This window comes from Balaenoptera physalus (genome assembly GCF_965194825.1).
Source record: "Balaenoptera physalus genome assembly, chromosome: 2".
Taxonomy (NCBI): Eukaryota; Metazoa; Chordata; class Mammalia; order Artiodactyla; family Balaenopteridae; genus Balaenoptera; species Balaenoptera physalus.
In genome coordinates this window covers 47,401,119-47,417,440 of record NC_138883.1, presented here as the reverse complement: position 1 = coordinate 47,417,440, position 16,322 = coordinate 47,401,119, and the positions used below count along the sequence as shown (strand labels likewise).

Sequence of the window (16,322 nt, the reverse complement as noted above, 5' to 3'; positions counted from 1 at the left end):
AAAAGGTATTCAAAGATTATTTTTAATTTTACATGCACTGGGTCCCCATAGAAAAAAAGTGAAAACCCAAGAGGCAGTTAGATCTGATACACTGTGGAAAAGTGACTAGAAAAAGGAAAAGGGGTTTGGGCTCCTAGGGGTAGTAACTTGTGGGGAGGTAAATACATGGGGGAAACTAATGGTGAATAAGGTTTATTTAGTAAGCTTTGTTTATGCAAACTCATCTTGGTACCACCTACTGTGGTAAACGTTGTTCTCTTTTTGGTATGAGGGAGGGGGACACCTTCACAAGGGAAATTTATGTCACCTTTAGAAAGGGAAATTTATGCCCTGCTTTAGGCAGACAGGGGTGGGCAGAGACCAACTCCTGTGCTTGCTATTCCTCAATTGCCCTCAGCTCAAAATAATCCTTATTCCAAAGTGGGAAGGTCTGAATCCCTTCAAGGTGTAACTGCTATGTGTTGACATGGAAAGATGTCCACGAAGTATTGTTAAGTTAAAAAAGCAAATTATCTAACAGTTTTATAGTATGTTCCCTTTTTTATGAAATTGTAATAAGTATAATAAAATACATAATTTGTACACAGAAAAATAATCAGAAAAGTACACAAACTTCATGGGGATTTTCTCTGAGGGCATTATGGCGGATGTCCACTTTGCATTAAAATATTTGAGTATGGTTAACTTTTTACAATGAACAGATTTTGACATTTTGGAATTATTTGGAAATATTTTGAAGTTACAAAGATAACAAATATTAAAAAGTGAAAACGTGCAAGAGAATCTATTTGAAGCAAATCTTGTAAAGTATGCAAGGTGATTAAGCACAACTAGGGTTTTTTTTTGTTGTTTTTTTTTTAACTGAAGTTTAAGTCAGTTCATCTGCCACTTGGTTTACTGTTTCCAGTATTCTGGCTACTTCAGACAATTTATACTGCTTATTACCAGCTTTTCTGTTTCAGTTTCTCCTCAGCTTCTAGGATACAGCTGTTAAATACCACATTATGGCTTTCTTTTGGAGACTCACTCTCCACAGACATGCTCTTCAGTTAGCGTTCAACTTCTCTGTCTCAGCTACCTACTTCTGGCCGCCAGGCTCTCCTCTCCCCAGAACGTGCTCCAAGAGGACTTTTAAGGACTGTAAGGACCCCCTTTCTCATGAAGTTATGTTAATTCTTTGATCTAGATTGCTGTTCTCCTTGTCCAACGTGGCTCCCCTGAGCTCAGGGCAGTATAGTGACCCTCAAACTTTAGTGTGCATGAATATTAATTGGGGGTTTCGTTAAAATGCAGAGTTCTGAGTCCTAGCTCCAGTGATTCTACTTCAGTAGTATGGCGTGGGACCCAGGAATCTGCATTTTAATCAAGTGTCTAAGAGGATTCTGTTCTGCCCCCAGAGTTCTGCGGAGATGCTCTAGGCACTGCACTCAGGGAGGGGGCTCCCCAGTCCGCCTAGTGTCAATCAAAATATCTTCGCACTTATATGTTTTATAATTAAGCATCTGGTAAAATTTTATTTGAGGAAATCTTTCTACCCACATCTAATGATCCAAATCTACCAAACACCTCTTTCTGTATCATGATTGAAAGTCCTTTCCCAACCCGTGATTCCAAAAATAAACAAGCAAGCAAGCCTCCCCCCAGACTCACTTATATTCTTTTCTAGCTTTGTTGTGGCTTCCTTTTTTCACATTTAAAAGACCATCTAGGATTTTTTTTTTATTAGGTATAAGGTAAGGATCCATCTTAGTTCTTATCCCAAATAGTTTACCAATTTATATTAGCAATATTTATTAAAATAAACTATTTTGCCACAGATTTGAAATGCAGCCTTTATCATATACCACATACCTGCCTGAATCGATTTCTGGGTGTCTTTTTCCCTTGATATAGTGGCTATTCTTCTCCTGCTATCATTCTTTCTTAATTATGATACCTTTATAACACAGCACATTATCTGGCAGAGCAGTTTGTTTCTTGTTACTCTTCTCTTTGAATATTTTTTTCATATGTTAACTTTTATATTTAAAAGAATAATTTTTGCTTGGTTCTAGAAAACTCTGACATCTTAATTAGAATTTCATTCAACTTATAAATTAATCTGGTAGAGGTGGGAAGGAAGAAAAATTGGCATTGAGTATTCAGTACTCCCGTCTAGGAAAATAGTATGGTTTTCAGTGTAATCAGTATTCTTTTATGTCCCTCAGTTAAGCTTTGTTATTGCCTTCCTATGGGATCTGTACATTTCTTGTAAAGTGCTCAGTGCAGAAGCATTATAGGAGCATGGTAAAGCATGCGGTCTCTGACATCCAATGCCTGGGTTTGAAGCCCACCTCCTCTTACCAACTAGGAGACTTTGAAAAAGTTGCTCAACCTTACTTGCTTCAGTTTACTTTTCTCTAAAATGGGAATGGCACCAATAGTACCTACCTCATAGAGACACTTAAGAAATAAATAAATTAGTACCTGCAAAGCACTTGGAACATTTCTGGCATGCACTGAGTACACTATAAAGTTCAAGTTAAGTACTCTTTCCATAGCTGTAGCTATCTTATCCAGAAGTTACTTATGAAGTGACAATAAGCATGTAAAACACAAGTGAAGACCTTGAAAATGAGAACCACATAAGCATATAAAACAGATGGGTCAAAGATAATCAGAGACAATCGTTTAAAGCACTGAGGATTTCCTGGTATGCACAAGGCAGAACAGCCTCTGTGAAGATTGCCTCCTTGAACAAAGGCAAAGCCAGGGTTTATAAAAAGTTAAAGCCTCAACATTTCACAAGAAAAAGGAATCAGTTGACTTAGGCAAGTCTAGTTCAGGATTGGTTAGTATGCAATGGAACAGGCTGATTACTGCCTATTATGTTGTGGTTTCTCTAGGAATTATGTGTTCCCACTAAAGCTCATCCTCTTTATTCAGGCTCTCACCCAGAACTAATTTTATTTTATTTTAGACAGTCTTTAGTCACTCGCTAGTCTATACTCCACTGTATAAATGATTATTTTCACATATTTAACTATAATTTTATTTTTGCAGTTTAACCCAATCAACTCTGAACTACTCACAACAAAACACTGTATCTATTCACCTTTGTCTCCAGGGGCCATCACCAGGTTCTAGCACATATCAAGAACTCAACAAATGTTCCAGTGGATGAAGAAATTTCCCAGCCTGGACAAAAGCTGGGGTCGGGGGTCTTTTAAAGAGGCACAGTACACTGACGACTGGAAATTAAGTGATCTTAGTTCACCCAACCTCTGTGGATATCTGTTTCCTCATTTTAAAATGAAAAGTTTTAAAAGGAAAAGTTTGGGCCATGTCAATGGTTTTCAGCCCTAGTTGCATTAGCTTAGAGCTATCTGCAGAATTTAACGATCTCTAATGCCCAGGCCCTAGCCCACACTGCGTGGATGAGAATCTCTGGTGTTCAGGCAGAGGTTTCTAAAAGCCCCCTGCCCTCACTCCCCACCAGGTAATTCTATTAAACAGTCATGTGGAGATCCACTGGGCCTGGCGTTCTCTCACATCTACCACTGTTAGGAACATCTGATAAAGTGAGAGAGAAGCAAATTAAAAATCTCTAATCATCAGGGATCATCTTGTGAAGTAGCAAAATATTCTCAAGGACTTTGATTGTCCTTGAGAGGACATCATTACACCATGTAGCCCAGAATGTAATTGCTGGCCGTAATATAATTCCACAAGTAGAGATTTGGTTAGTATATTTTAGTAAGATTTACACAAAAATGCATTAAAAATTTCAAAATGATTTGATGCTAAATGGGATAAATTAGTTGTCTGGCAAAGCCACATATGTGGAATACCTCTTGCTTCATGGATGCCTGGTCCGTGGAGTTTAATTGTGGTCACTTTCACATTTTAAGTAGTCTGGTATGTTATGAGGCTTTATGATTTCTTGTTAAAGGATGCAGATTAAAAAAAAAACCACAAATAAGAAAATGAACCAGAAACTTCTTTCTTGCCATCATGACCTCCTCTACCTGTGGCTCCATTTCTCTGCCCCCTTCACAGAAAAACATCTCAACTGCAATTTCTGCCCTTCCTATTTTTCACTCATTGTTTTGCTCACTTTAATCTGGCGTCTTTCCTACCACAAAATGGAAATTGCACTTGCAAGGTCATTACCAATAGATACTTTGTGTCAGTTCATATATCAGTTCAGCCAGCAACTTTTAACTTTAACACCCTTCTCTCTTCTGGTTTTCCTCCTACCACTGCCTGCTCTACTAAATCTCTTTTGCTGGCTTTTCCTTCTCAACCTGGTGACTAAATGTTGGAATGTTTTGGGGGTACTACCCTGGATGTTGGTTCTCTGAATTTTTGTTAGAATTAAAAGCTGAATATCTTGACTTGCCCTACCACACAGCAGTTCAATGGCTTAGCAGTGGCACAGTTTTATTGTAATTTTTCAAATTGCAATTGAAATTTTCTGAACGAGATGGAGAAGAACCATCTTCAACCACTATTTTCGAATGTTGAATGGCTTTGGAAATTTTGTTGCAGACGTGATAGTGTTTAATTAATTCAACCTAAATGTACAGTACAAAACAGTGCTTACCTGTGAAACTTATACACAGAAACTTTTCTTTGGAAAAGTCACTGTGATGACAACTAATGTTGTTTGACTCACAAGAAATGTCAAGCTCTAAATCGTACCAATGTGTTTTTAGGTCAGTCTCCCAAGGCAATAGAAATAAAAGCTAAAATACACAAATGGGACCTAATCAAACTTACAAGCTTTTGCACAGCAAAGGAAAACCATAAACAAAACAAAAAGACGCCCTATGGACTGGGAGAAAATATTTGCAAATGATGCGATTGACAAGGGCTTAATTTCCAAAATATACAAACAGCTCCTACAATTCAATAACAAAAAAACAAACAACCCAGTCGAAAAATGGGCAGAAGACCTACACAGACATTTCTCCAAAGAAGACATACAGATGGACAACAGGCACATGAAAAGATGCTCAGCATTGCTAATTACTAGAGAAATACAAATCAAAACAACAATGAGGTACAATGAGGTACCACTTCACACCTGTCAGAATGGCCATCATTAAAAAGTCTACAAATAATAAGTGCTGGAGAGGGTGTGGAGAAAAGGGAACCCTCTTACACTGTTGGTGGGAATGTAAATTGGTGCAGCCACTATGGAAAACGGTATGGAGGTTCCTCAAAAAACTAAAAATAGAGTTGCCATATGATCCAGCAATCCCATTCCTGGGCATATACCCAGACAAAACTATAATTCGAAAAGATACATGCACCCTTATGTTCATAGCAGCACTATTCACAATAGCCAAGACATGGAAACAACCTAAATGTCCATCGACAGATGAATGGATAAAGAAGATGTGGTAATATATACAATGGAATATTACTCAGCCATTAAAAAGAATGAAATAATGCCATTCGCAGCAACATGGATGGACCAAGAGATTATGACACTAAGTGAAGTAAGTCAGACAGAGAAAGATATATTATATGATATCACTTATATGCAGAATCTAAAATATGATACAAATGAACTTATTTACAAAACAGAAATAGACTCACAGACATAGAAAACAAACTTATGGTTACCAAGGGGAGAGGGGATTTGGGGAAGGAAGGATTGGGAGTTTGGGATTAGCAGATGCAAACTATTATATACAGAATGGTAAACAACAAGGTTTTACTGTGTAGCACAGGGAACAATATTCAATATCCTGTGATAAACCATAATGGAAAAGAATATGAAAAAGCATATATATATACATATATATGTATACACATGTATAACTGAGTCACTTTGTTTACAGTAAAAATTAAACATTGTAAATCAGCTATACTTCAATAAAGTTAAAAAAAAAAAGTAACGTCAGGCTCAGATACACTTTCCATGCCATCAAAAGCTAAAATAAGATCTCCATTCCCACACAAATTTGCCGCAGATATATTTTCTGAACTCAAACTGCAGTTCCAGCAGCATTTGTCAGACCTCCATGTAAGTGTGGAGGAAATTTCCATATTCTGAAATCTATTTAACTGTGCAATTGAGGAGCTTCCACCTAAACTTCAATTGGGAGTGATTAATCTGCAATGCCACGTCAAATATCAAGAGAAGACTCTAATACAATTCCATAAATGCCTTCTGAGTGATGAAAATGCTCAATGAAAATCATATGCTCATGGATTGATATCAATATTTGTCAGTATCTATCTTCGTGAAAGACATTTTCAAAGATGAAATATGTAAAATCTTATTACAGGTCAGCACTAACATGAACATATCAACCGATTTCGATACGAAACACACATTTTGAACCCAAATTAAGCAAAATGTTATCCTCCCCCAAATAATTCTATTCTTCTCATTAGACCCGTTACAAAAATTATTCTCAATTATTATACTTTGAATTTCATCAATAAAAAATTTGTGGAACTCTTCCCTCTCTTGTTATGTAATATCCTTGATTTTGTTTCTTGGTCCTTTACAGAAAAAGCTTGCCGACCCCTACCCAACATCATCTCTTCCACACACACACACACCTCACAAGATTCCAGGCCGTGAGTGCTCCGGCTTCTGTTCTTCAACCATCCTTGCCTCTCTTTCTCAAATACAACAGAGCCTTCCCTTCCTCAGGGACTTTTTTGCTTGCTGCAGACTTTGCCTGGAATACCTTGAAAAGTTCATTCTTGTGGAACTGAGCCCTTAACCTGTATGGTCTGCACAAACTCCACGTAGTGTCAGAACTGCTTGGTGTGCAAAGCCCACCCGTCTGCGGGTGTCAGAGATGTTGTGAGTGTGGTAGTTGTGTGAGTGTACATGAAAACACAGCGAGTTTTTCCTAGACCAGCCTTACTACACTCCAGCAACTGAGCATTAAAAGATGATCATTTTCACACTGCTTTTGTAAGGGTAGTTATGCCCATCGTTCACCAGCTTGAGGATGCAAACGCTTCGCCCTTACATTTGTTCTGCAAGATACGGCGAGTTAGAGTTACTATTTCCCTAATCAACAAGGACCCCAGCTAGCCTTCCCCTGGGGCCCCTCTCCCTGAATGTGAACGAGAGCCTTGGGCGTGTGGAATGGGGTCTTACCTTTAGTCCCGGTTGTCCTCTCTGCTTGCTGATGGAGCGGATTCTCAGACTCGCACCTCAAAGCGCAAAGGCTCGACCTTGGTTACTTCCAGGTGTTGGTGTGGGGACTAATAGCATTCCCACCACCTGGGAGCTTTCCAGAAATGCAGAATCTTGGAGGCTTACTCTGTGATTTAACAAGTACCCAGGTGAATCTTATGTCACATCCAGGCCTGGAGGCTGGTTGAGCTGGAAGGTGGCTCCAGGTGGTTGTTTTTGGTGCGGCCGTCAGCTCTGAGGATCCTCGAGAGATCTCGGCCCCATGCAGCAAGGCTGACTCCTGATGGTGAAGGTTACATCACTGGTCAGATGAGACTCAGGGACAGGGCCACACCTCTCCCTAATCCAAGTCATTTCATGGTTGGAAAGTAACTCAGTAGAATTCAAATGGTAACCTTCAGCAAAACCTGTTGATTTGGGGATATTAGAATATCATAGACCCTTACTGCCCGTCTCTCGGTCTGCCTCCACCGTGCCCTGGTATGGCTCAATGCCTATCACTGGAACAGTTCCAGGCAGCTCCCTGCCCCAGAATGCTGACCAAACCAACTTCTGGATGCAGAGAGAGGAGAAAATTTTCCCCTGACTTCATTCTCAGGACTGCTTGTCCAAGCCCTCATTCCCTGACCCGGTACTGACCCTTGTCCCAGAAGACTGACGGTGCTAACATCCATTCCCTTCAGGGGAAACCCCGCCCCACCCATAGGGGCGTGGTCTGACATATAACAGTTTGACATAAGCACATGCTCCAAAGTTCAGGTTATTTGGTCTTAAATAACACCACATGTGGGATATGAACAGCCCTGGCAACGTTCTTTTCAGTTTCTTCTCGTCAAGGTTCTGAAACTTGGGAGTCTAGCCTCATCCTGGGTTACCTGGTTATATAAAAATTCACTTGACATGTTGTTTAAAGCTCATTGAGAACAGTTGATACATTTGCATAAAGATCTAAGGAGGAAAAGTTGTGACTAAGGAGAACTGGCTGAGACATGGATAATAGTAAGTGGGGTGAAATTTTCTCCTAATCTCTCTAAACAAAAAGTATTAGAAAGACTATTTGCCACTTTTGAATCTCATATACCCTGACCTCTTCTAAAGAGCTTGGCTATTGCTGATATACCTGAACAGAGCTTCTAGAATGACTTTGGATTGCTGAATGCTGCCTTGGAAACCCTACCGAATGGCAAATTTTAGATTTTCTTTTCCGTTTTAGAGCTCTTGTACATGTTTTAAAAATAACCCAGTTATGCTGGCTGGAAGGCAGTTTTTCTGTGAAAGATTTTCTAGGGGTTGCAAAGCAGAAAGAACAACGAATAAGAAACACTTGCTGTTTATTGAACTTAGTAAAAACACCTTATATTTGTATAAGCTAAAAGGGATTTCCACATACATTATGTCACTTTATCCTATCAGCCCTGGATTTATATGAAGGAGGTGTTATTATTCCCATTTTAAGGATCTGGAGCCCAGAGAAGTTAAGTGACTGGGAAGTAGTGAAGTCAAGTCTCAAACCTGTCTCTTGACTCTCAATTCAATCCCCTATGTCTGGTTAAGAAAATGTTTGCGTTCCAGTGAAGGGTACAGGTGGATCAGGTAACACACCTGAGCTGCCTACCTGGTCTGTGAAACCACCAGTTTATTATGATAGGTCATTTCTGACTCCGTCTTCATAAGACACTGAGACAAGGCTCTCGACCACGGTTCCTACCCAAACTTCCTTTCTTTTCCCCACTTGCTTTCTCTTCTTTCTCCTTTCTCTTTCATTTATTCCTCAAATAATTGCTTTCTTTCCACTTCACTCCCTCTGGCTTAACTTGATTTTAAAAGCACTTTACTACTAACACCCCAGAATGATTCAGTGTGAAGGAAACCGCAGCAGATGCAGAGAAGGAAGCGGAAGCGTGGGTGTGGAAGGAAGGGGGCGCTGAGGGCGAGGGCAGGTGTGGAGAGCAGTTTAGCACAGATCCCGAGAATTTCCATGTCCAGACTGGTATTCTGAGATGTTCCCTGCTGCTCTGGAATCTCTGTAAACAGAGGGATTTGTCTGGAAAGACTTTACAGCTCAGCAGGAAGCTTGCTAAGCGCCAGGACTCTCAAAGTGCGAGTGCTGCTCTGAAATCACGGGAAGAGGTGCCCCGAGCCCGGCCCGCGCCCACGGGGCTGGGAGCGGCGGTGGGGGGGTGGGGGTGGGGGGTCGGCCTGCGCATGCTCGCAGGCGACCGCGGCGCCGGCTCCCCCCGCAGTGCCGGAGGGCCGAAACGAACCTTGCAAAGACGTCACCTACATCTTTGTGCTGTGATGATGAGCCACACCTGAAATGTCTCAGAAAGCCATTTAAAAAATAGCCGTGAGTTCTTCAGTTTTTTTGCTTTTTTCCCCCCAGGGTAGGAACATTCATGATTTTACTCAGAAATATTTTTTCTTCGCAAAATTCTTTTTTTTTTTTAATGTGATGGAAGTGCACATTTAAAAAAATTTTTATTTTACAAAATTCTTTTTTAATGACAGGAATCTAAATCTTCCCTGCAGCGATTTAATTAATTCTCTTTCCTCTTTTCGTCCTCAATGGCATATATTTTCTGAGGGCCACAGGTGGTGTTTCTGTCTCACTGCTGTGTTTGAGACCTAGGGCTTTTGAGTAAGACAATCTATTGAGAAGACAAGAGGAGAAAAGTGTGGATGACTGAGGTCTCAGGGCGATGACATGCAGAGTTCCTCCACAGTCCGTATCCCTTGTAAAGAAGGGTACTGGAAGGGGATTAGGAACCCAGGGAAAAGCCACAGGGAAGCACTGTTGCGCTTAGGGAGGCCACGGGAAGGCCAGCTGAGCTTTCTGCTGTTCAACAGTGCACATAGCACGGCTGGCCTGTACTTCTCCTGCCAGATGGCCACTCTGTAGACGAGCATAGAAGCCACTTGGTAATTATCTTATTTTTGTAACGGTTACAAGCAGTGGCTTTACAGGATTCAAATCCTGGTAACACTAATTACTAGCAGTATTAGGCTTGTCCAGAGAAACAGAACCAGTAGGATATCTGTATCTCTGTTTCTGTCTCTGTCCCTATTTCTACCTATCTCTATCTCTATCCCTAATCAGAATACCAGTCTCTATATCTATATATATCTAATGATCAAGAGTTTTACTTTAAGGAATTGATTCATATAATTGGGGGGACTGGCAAATTTGAAATCTGTAGGGCAGGCTGGCAGGCTGGAGATTCAGGTAAGAGTTGTTGCAGTCTTGAATCAGAAGGCTGGGAACTCAGGCAGAATTTCTATGTTTTAGTCTAGAGGAAGAATTCTTTCTTCTTCAGTAAACCTCAGTCTTTGCTTTTAAGGCCTTCATCTGATTGGATGAGGCCCACCCATGTTATGGAGGGGTAATCTGCTTTACCTAAAGTTAACTGATTATAAATGTTAATTTTAAAAATACCGCAAAGCAACATCTAGACTAGTGTTTGACCAAACAACTGGTCACCATGGTCTAGCCAAATTGACACATAAAATCAACAATCACTGTAGCTTTTAACTTACAAGCAAGTTACTTAACTTCTTTAAACTGAGTTTTTTCCTTTTGTAAAATGAAGATAATAGGACAAAGCTCAAATAAGATAGTAAGATAAAGAAGATAATAATAAGATAAAGAGCCTGGACATACTAAGTGGTCAAAGCATGTTGGCTATATTATTATGATTCCTGCAAATTCTCAAGTAAATTTATATCATGGGTCCCATGGGAGCACTATTACTGGAAATCAAATAGAGCAACTAGCTCTGTTTATTATGTTTATTGATTTGCCATCAGACCCAATGTTTAAGTTGGTATATAGACATTGCTTAATGTTTATATATATATATATATATACTCATTAGCACAAATGATAGTATGATAACAATAAAGGTAAACTAACAGAAGAATAAAAACATCATCTAAGATCTTATAACCCTGACAAAGCTATTTTCATTTTTCCATTGTCTCTGCCAGTCCTTACCCATTCATGCATAAACACATTTTCTAAGAGCTACATTTAGGGTGGATCAATTTTTGCATTTAGCTATTTTCCAGTGAACACAATAGATGCTAAGATATCAAACCAGTCAAGTTAATTGTATGTTGTTTAAAAATTGCCGTTATCTTCTCTCATCCCATCAAGGAGCCTGAGCTGCTGGGGCAGTGTGTTCTCTCGATGTGCCAGCTTGGCAGACAAACTGTCTAGATGTTTTGTATCCCACTGTTTTCCCACAAAAAGGGCAGCTGAAGGACAAAAGCCCATGAATGGATTGTAGGTGTGATGCACTAAACTTAAGAAAAAGTTAATCCAGTTTTGCACTATGATGGTTTTTATTTTTGTCATTCTTTCATCCATTTAAAATATGTAGACTTCCTTCAGTGTGCTGTGTGCCAGACACTGGGGATATATCCAAGCACAAAGCAGACCACAGATCGATCTGCTTTCCCAGAGTTGCGGACTAGAAGGTGAGACAGGTGATGAGGAGATATGAAAAGGCCACAAGGTGGAACTTCTAACTCAGGCTTGGGGCTGGGAGTGGCGGAGGTAGGGGAAGGAGTCCTGGAGGGTGTTCTGAGCTGGAGCTCTGTAGGATGACTAGGAGTTATCCAGGTGAAGAGGTGAGAGGGGGTTGAGGCCATTCCTTTGGTAGCAGAAAAAAATTAATTTTGCCAGAAAATGGAGTCCAGATTTTTTTCTCTGTTTATTTAGGCAAACCTATGAACCTCAGGTAAGGCCATGGGAACAGCATGTGCAAAGGCCCACTGTCTACACACTACACTTTGAGGAGCTAAATATAGTCTATTCTGGCTGTAGGAAGAGTATGCAGGTGAAAGGAGTCCATATGAAAGAGTTTGGACTTCACCCTGTGATCAGTGGAGCCACTGACATGTTTTAAGGAGAGGAGTGACATGATATGCTCCATACTTTAGGAAAACCACTTAGGGTACAGCCTAGAGAATCAAGGCTTAGGGCCAGACTGTTTGCATGGAGACCAGTACATCACCATTGCATAATCCAGGTGAAAGATGCTGAGTAACAGCAGTGCAGATGGAGAAAAATGGATGGAATCACTAGGTGTTTGTTTAGAAAACAAGAGAGCTGGAGCTTGATTATCAGTCAGGCGTGTGGGCGAGAGAGCAGTTAAGGGTAAAGCCCAGGGTTCTTCTATATTTTCATGTTCTTGAAAATGAAGCTTTTTTATCTAAAATTATTTTGCCTTTAAGAGCAATTGCTGTCATTTCATCTAGTCAAACATTCTATCATGACATAGGAGGCACTGTGCTCCAGGGAAAGGACAGGAGGTCCTTTCAGGAGGTCAGGTACAGGTCTGTCACAACCCCCAACTGTGACCCTGGCCAATTATTTTTCCTGCTTGCAGGGAGTGTGAACAGCTGCAATATAAGAGAATGTGATTCTAACCTGCGGTGGGGCTTTGAGTTATGGCATGTATTCGAAATAAACACATTTACATGGCACTTAGGGTAAACTGCTGAGGCTACTTATAGCCTAAAGAGACTGGCCTGGGCTTCTGCCTGCTCTAGGTCCTTTCTGATTATACCAGAGAGTGACGAGAATCCCTATTTTCCCACACCTCTAAGAAATTCAGGGCATACCAGTACGGTGAAGAACAACTTTTGGGATGCTCTGGCGTAGTGGTTAAACTCTTGAGTCAGGTAGTCTGGACTGGAGTCCTCATTCCACCATTTACTAGCTATGTGACTCAGAGAACGATTTAATGATTCTAAGCCTCAGTGTTCTCATCTGTAAAATGGGACCAATACTAGTACCTATTCAACACGTTGTTGTGAAGATTAAATAAGAGATTGTATATAAGAACTTATTAGAGCTCTTGAATACAGAGTAAGTCAGCCATTATTGTTTTTATACAACTTTTTCTTTAAAGTGAACAGTTCTGTGATTTTTTAAAAAAAAAATTTATTTATTTTATTTTTGGCTGCGTTGGGTCTTCGCTGCTGCACGCGGGCTTTCTCTAGTTGTGGCCAGCGGGGGCTATTCTTCATTGTAGTGCACGGGCTTCTCATTGCAGTGGCTTCTCTTTGTTGCAGAGTACGGGCTCTAGGCACACGGGCTTCAGTAGTTGTGGCACGTGGGCTCAGTAGCTATGGCTCGTAGGCTGTAGAGTGCAGGCTCAGTGGTTGTGGCGCACGGGCTTAGTTGCTCCGCATCACGTGGGATCTTCCCAGACCAGGGCTCGAACCCGTGTCCCCTGTTTTGGCAGGTGGATTCTCAACCACTGTGCCACGAGGGAAGTCCCAGTTCAGTGATTTTTAAAGTAAATTTACAGAGTTGGGCAAGTATCACCACAATCCAAATTTGGAACATTTTCATCACCTCAAAGAGATGTGCCCATTTATAGTTAAACGCTGTTCCCACTCAACCCTGGGCAACCATTTATCTACTTTCTGTTTCTATAGACTTGTGTTTTCTAAACATTTTATATAAATAGAGTCATACAGTATGCAGTCTTTCATGTTCAGCTTCCTTCATTGAGTACAATGTCTCTGAGGTTCATCCATGTTGTAGCATGGATTGTTACTTTTGTTTTTTTTCTTGTAGAAATAGTAGTCTATTGTACGGGCATACCACATCTTATCTATTCACTCATCAGTCTGTGTACATTTGGATTGTTTCCACTTTTTTGGCTATTGCGAATAATAACGCAGCTAGGAACATTCATGTATAAGTCTTTGGGTGGACACATTAATATATAATCTTCCATGTCTAAAGGTCTAAAATTCTAAGAAAGCTTGAACTTGAAGAGGATGACTTTTGAAAGAGGCCTTGGTTCTTATACTTGTTCAATAACTGTATTTTTGCCAGAATATTTTTAAGATACACAATTGTTTATGTCCAACATAAAAGTTTAACCTTCCAATTAAAAAAGATAAAAGAAAAAGGTTAATTTTGATCAAATATTTAGTCAAAAGCTGATCAGGATTTAGGTTTGTCATTCTTGCATTTCAATTAAAATTTCAAGAAGAATTAGACTAGAGTCCAAGGGCTGCCATGCTGCATGACTGCAGGGGGCATCCTTTCATTGACGTTGGGGGTCCAGGTGTGCCATTCACCTGGGGAACAGTGAGAATGGTGCTGCCCAGAGCTGTGCCAGGACAGGTGGCCATACTGCTTGTTCTCTTGCGCGTGGATGGGCTCCACTCTGCCCCTGTATGCAGGGCCTGTTCTGTTTGTGGAGGGCAGTGTCAAGTCGGGAATGGAGCTGAGGCCCAGGTGCCACTCTGCAGACAGGGGTAGCTCTGGACGCTAGGGAGTCCTAGGCAGGCGGTTTGTTTGAAGGCAAGGAAATCTCAGACTAGAATTGCAGATGGTGCCCTGGAACTGCTGATAGGACAGACTGAAAGCTCTGGCAGATTCACGGCTGAAGCAGTATCCTGCACATCGTCCTGTGTGGGGAGGTCGTGAGCTAGACTCCCTCTGGCTGCATGAGACCTTGAAAGTTTGTTCTTGCCTTAGAATCGTATCCCTTTGTTTAGACAAGAATGGGTTAGACCTGTGGGTAAAGCTTGGGGGTAAGGGAAGCCAACTGGGACATAAGTCTTACTGGGACACGTGCTTAGTCCTGTCCTTCCCCTCAAAGTACTGGGCTGAACCCTTTCAGCAGAGAGTTGTGGAAAATTAGAGACATTCTGTGGAAAGACCAAGTTAACGTTCAAGTCTCAGAATCTGATCTGAGGTCAAATATCTCTTGCTTTTGCCAGCAAAAAGAGCCCAGATGTTTTTCTATTTACTTAGGCAGACCCTTGAAACACAAGTTAGTGATATAAAACTTTACATTTGCAATGTTAAGAATCCATATTTGGAAAGTCACAAGCATAAAATATATGCTGTGAAATGGGAGGTCAGGATGGTGAACTCATTTTAGAACCATAGTTTTGACTCAAGAATTTTGATGGGGTCTTCACGTTGGTTGAGCTTCTTGGTCCTAATATCATTGAGAGAATTAAATCATGATATTAAAACACTGAAACACTAATGCTTTGTTTTTATTGGCAAGAACCAAAATGATCTAATACTAATGCCATGAAACATCAGTCACTTTTTTCCTGATGAATAAGATGAACTTTGGCTGCTTATGATAGTAAATTTAATAATGTCAGTGATTTGAACTGTTTCAATTCTAAATGTACAGAAATGTGTTTTATTGCCTCTCTTTCTTTCTCTTTCGCTCTCTCAATCTCTCTTTCTCTCCCTCTCTCTCTGGTACTACTGTCAGGAAGTTTTGTGTCAAATAAGCCCAAATACATCCATTAGAGCATATCATTCACATGTGCCATGTGTGTGCCAAAGAAGGGGTACCCACGGCAAGGCTCCCTCTCACAGGTGGTCTGAATTTGCTTCTTGCTGGTCCTGTAAGCAGATTCAATATTTCATAAGCACTGCTCCATCTCATGCCTCCATTATTGACACCACATGGAAGTCAGGAAATTGGTTCTTTCTGGGAACAGTCTGCAGAAATATGCAGCCTGTCAGCCCCTTTCTCATGGGTGCATTAACAGAGCGGCTCACGATTACAAGTAACGAACCTTCTCCAGATGTGTGTAGCAACTCAGCTCCAACTTTATCTTCAGTCCCGAAGATGGACTTGACAAGATGGATTATTTGTGGCTGTATTGTAATAACTTCGTGAAATTGGAATTCTCAGCGATTGTAACGGAGGGTGAGGAATCAGCAGTAGAGGGACGGAGAATTTCTCCTCACAGTAAACAAGGAGAAAGGACAACAAAAATAAAAGGAGCAAATCAGCTGTGGCATTTTCTTGCCTTGGACACTGACTCTTCCAGACTGTTCTAATTCTTTCCCTTTTATGATTCTGTTTATGTTATACACATTAAAGTTGTCATGTCTTTAATAAGATGGAAACTGGAAGTGAGATTTGGAAATGACTGAATCAGGCTTCTTAACTTTTTTCTTCTCTTAGAGCACTCAAAAACAACTGACAGAAAGGGATATACCAAAGAAAACAATTTTAATTGTCGGCTTCCATGGAAAATTCAATCCAGTCTTTCATTCATTCCCTTCCCAGTGCATTGCCAGAATACTTCTCTCTATGTGGCTAGGGGCCTAATTTAGCTGACAAATTTCTGAAGATATAACTAAGTTTCTAAAAGAAAGATCTAA

General features: G+C 40.6%; 1 pseudogene across 1 annotated transcript in view; it reads right to left on the bottom strand.

The window, feature by feature from the left end:
• The window catches only part of LOC309655367 (nuclear cap-binding protein subunit 2 pseudogene), a 388,523-nt pseudogene that overhangs the window by 80,096 nt on the left and 292,105 nt on the right, over positions 1-16,322 (bottom strand). The window lies entirely within an intron of this gene.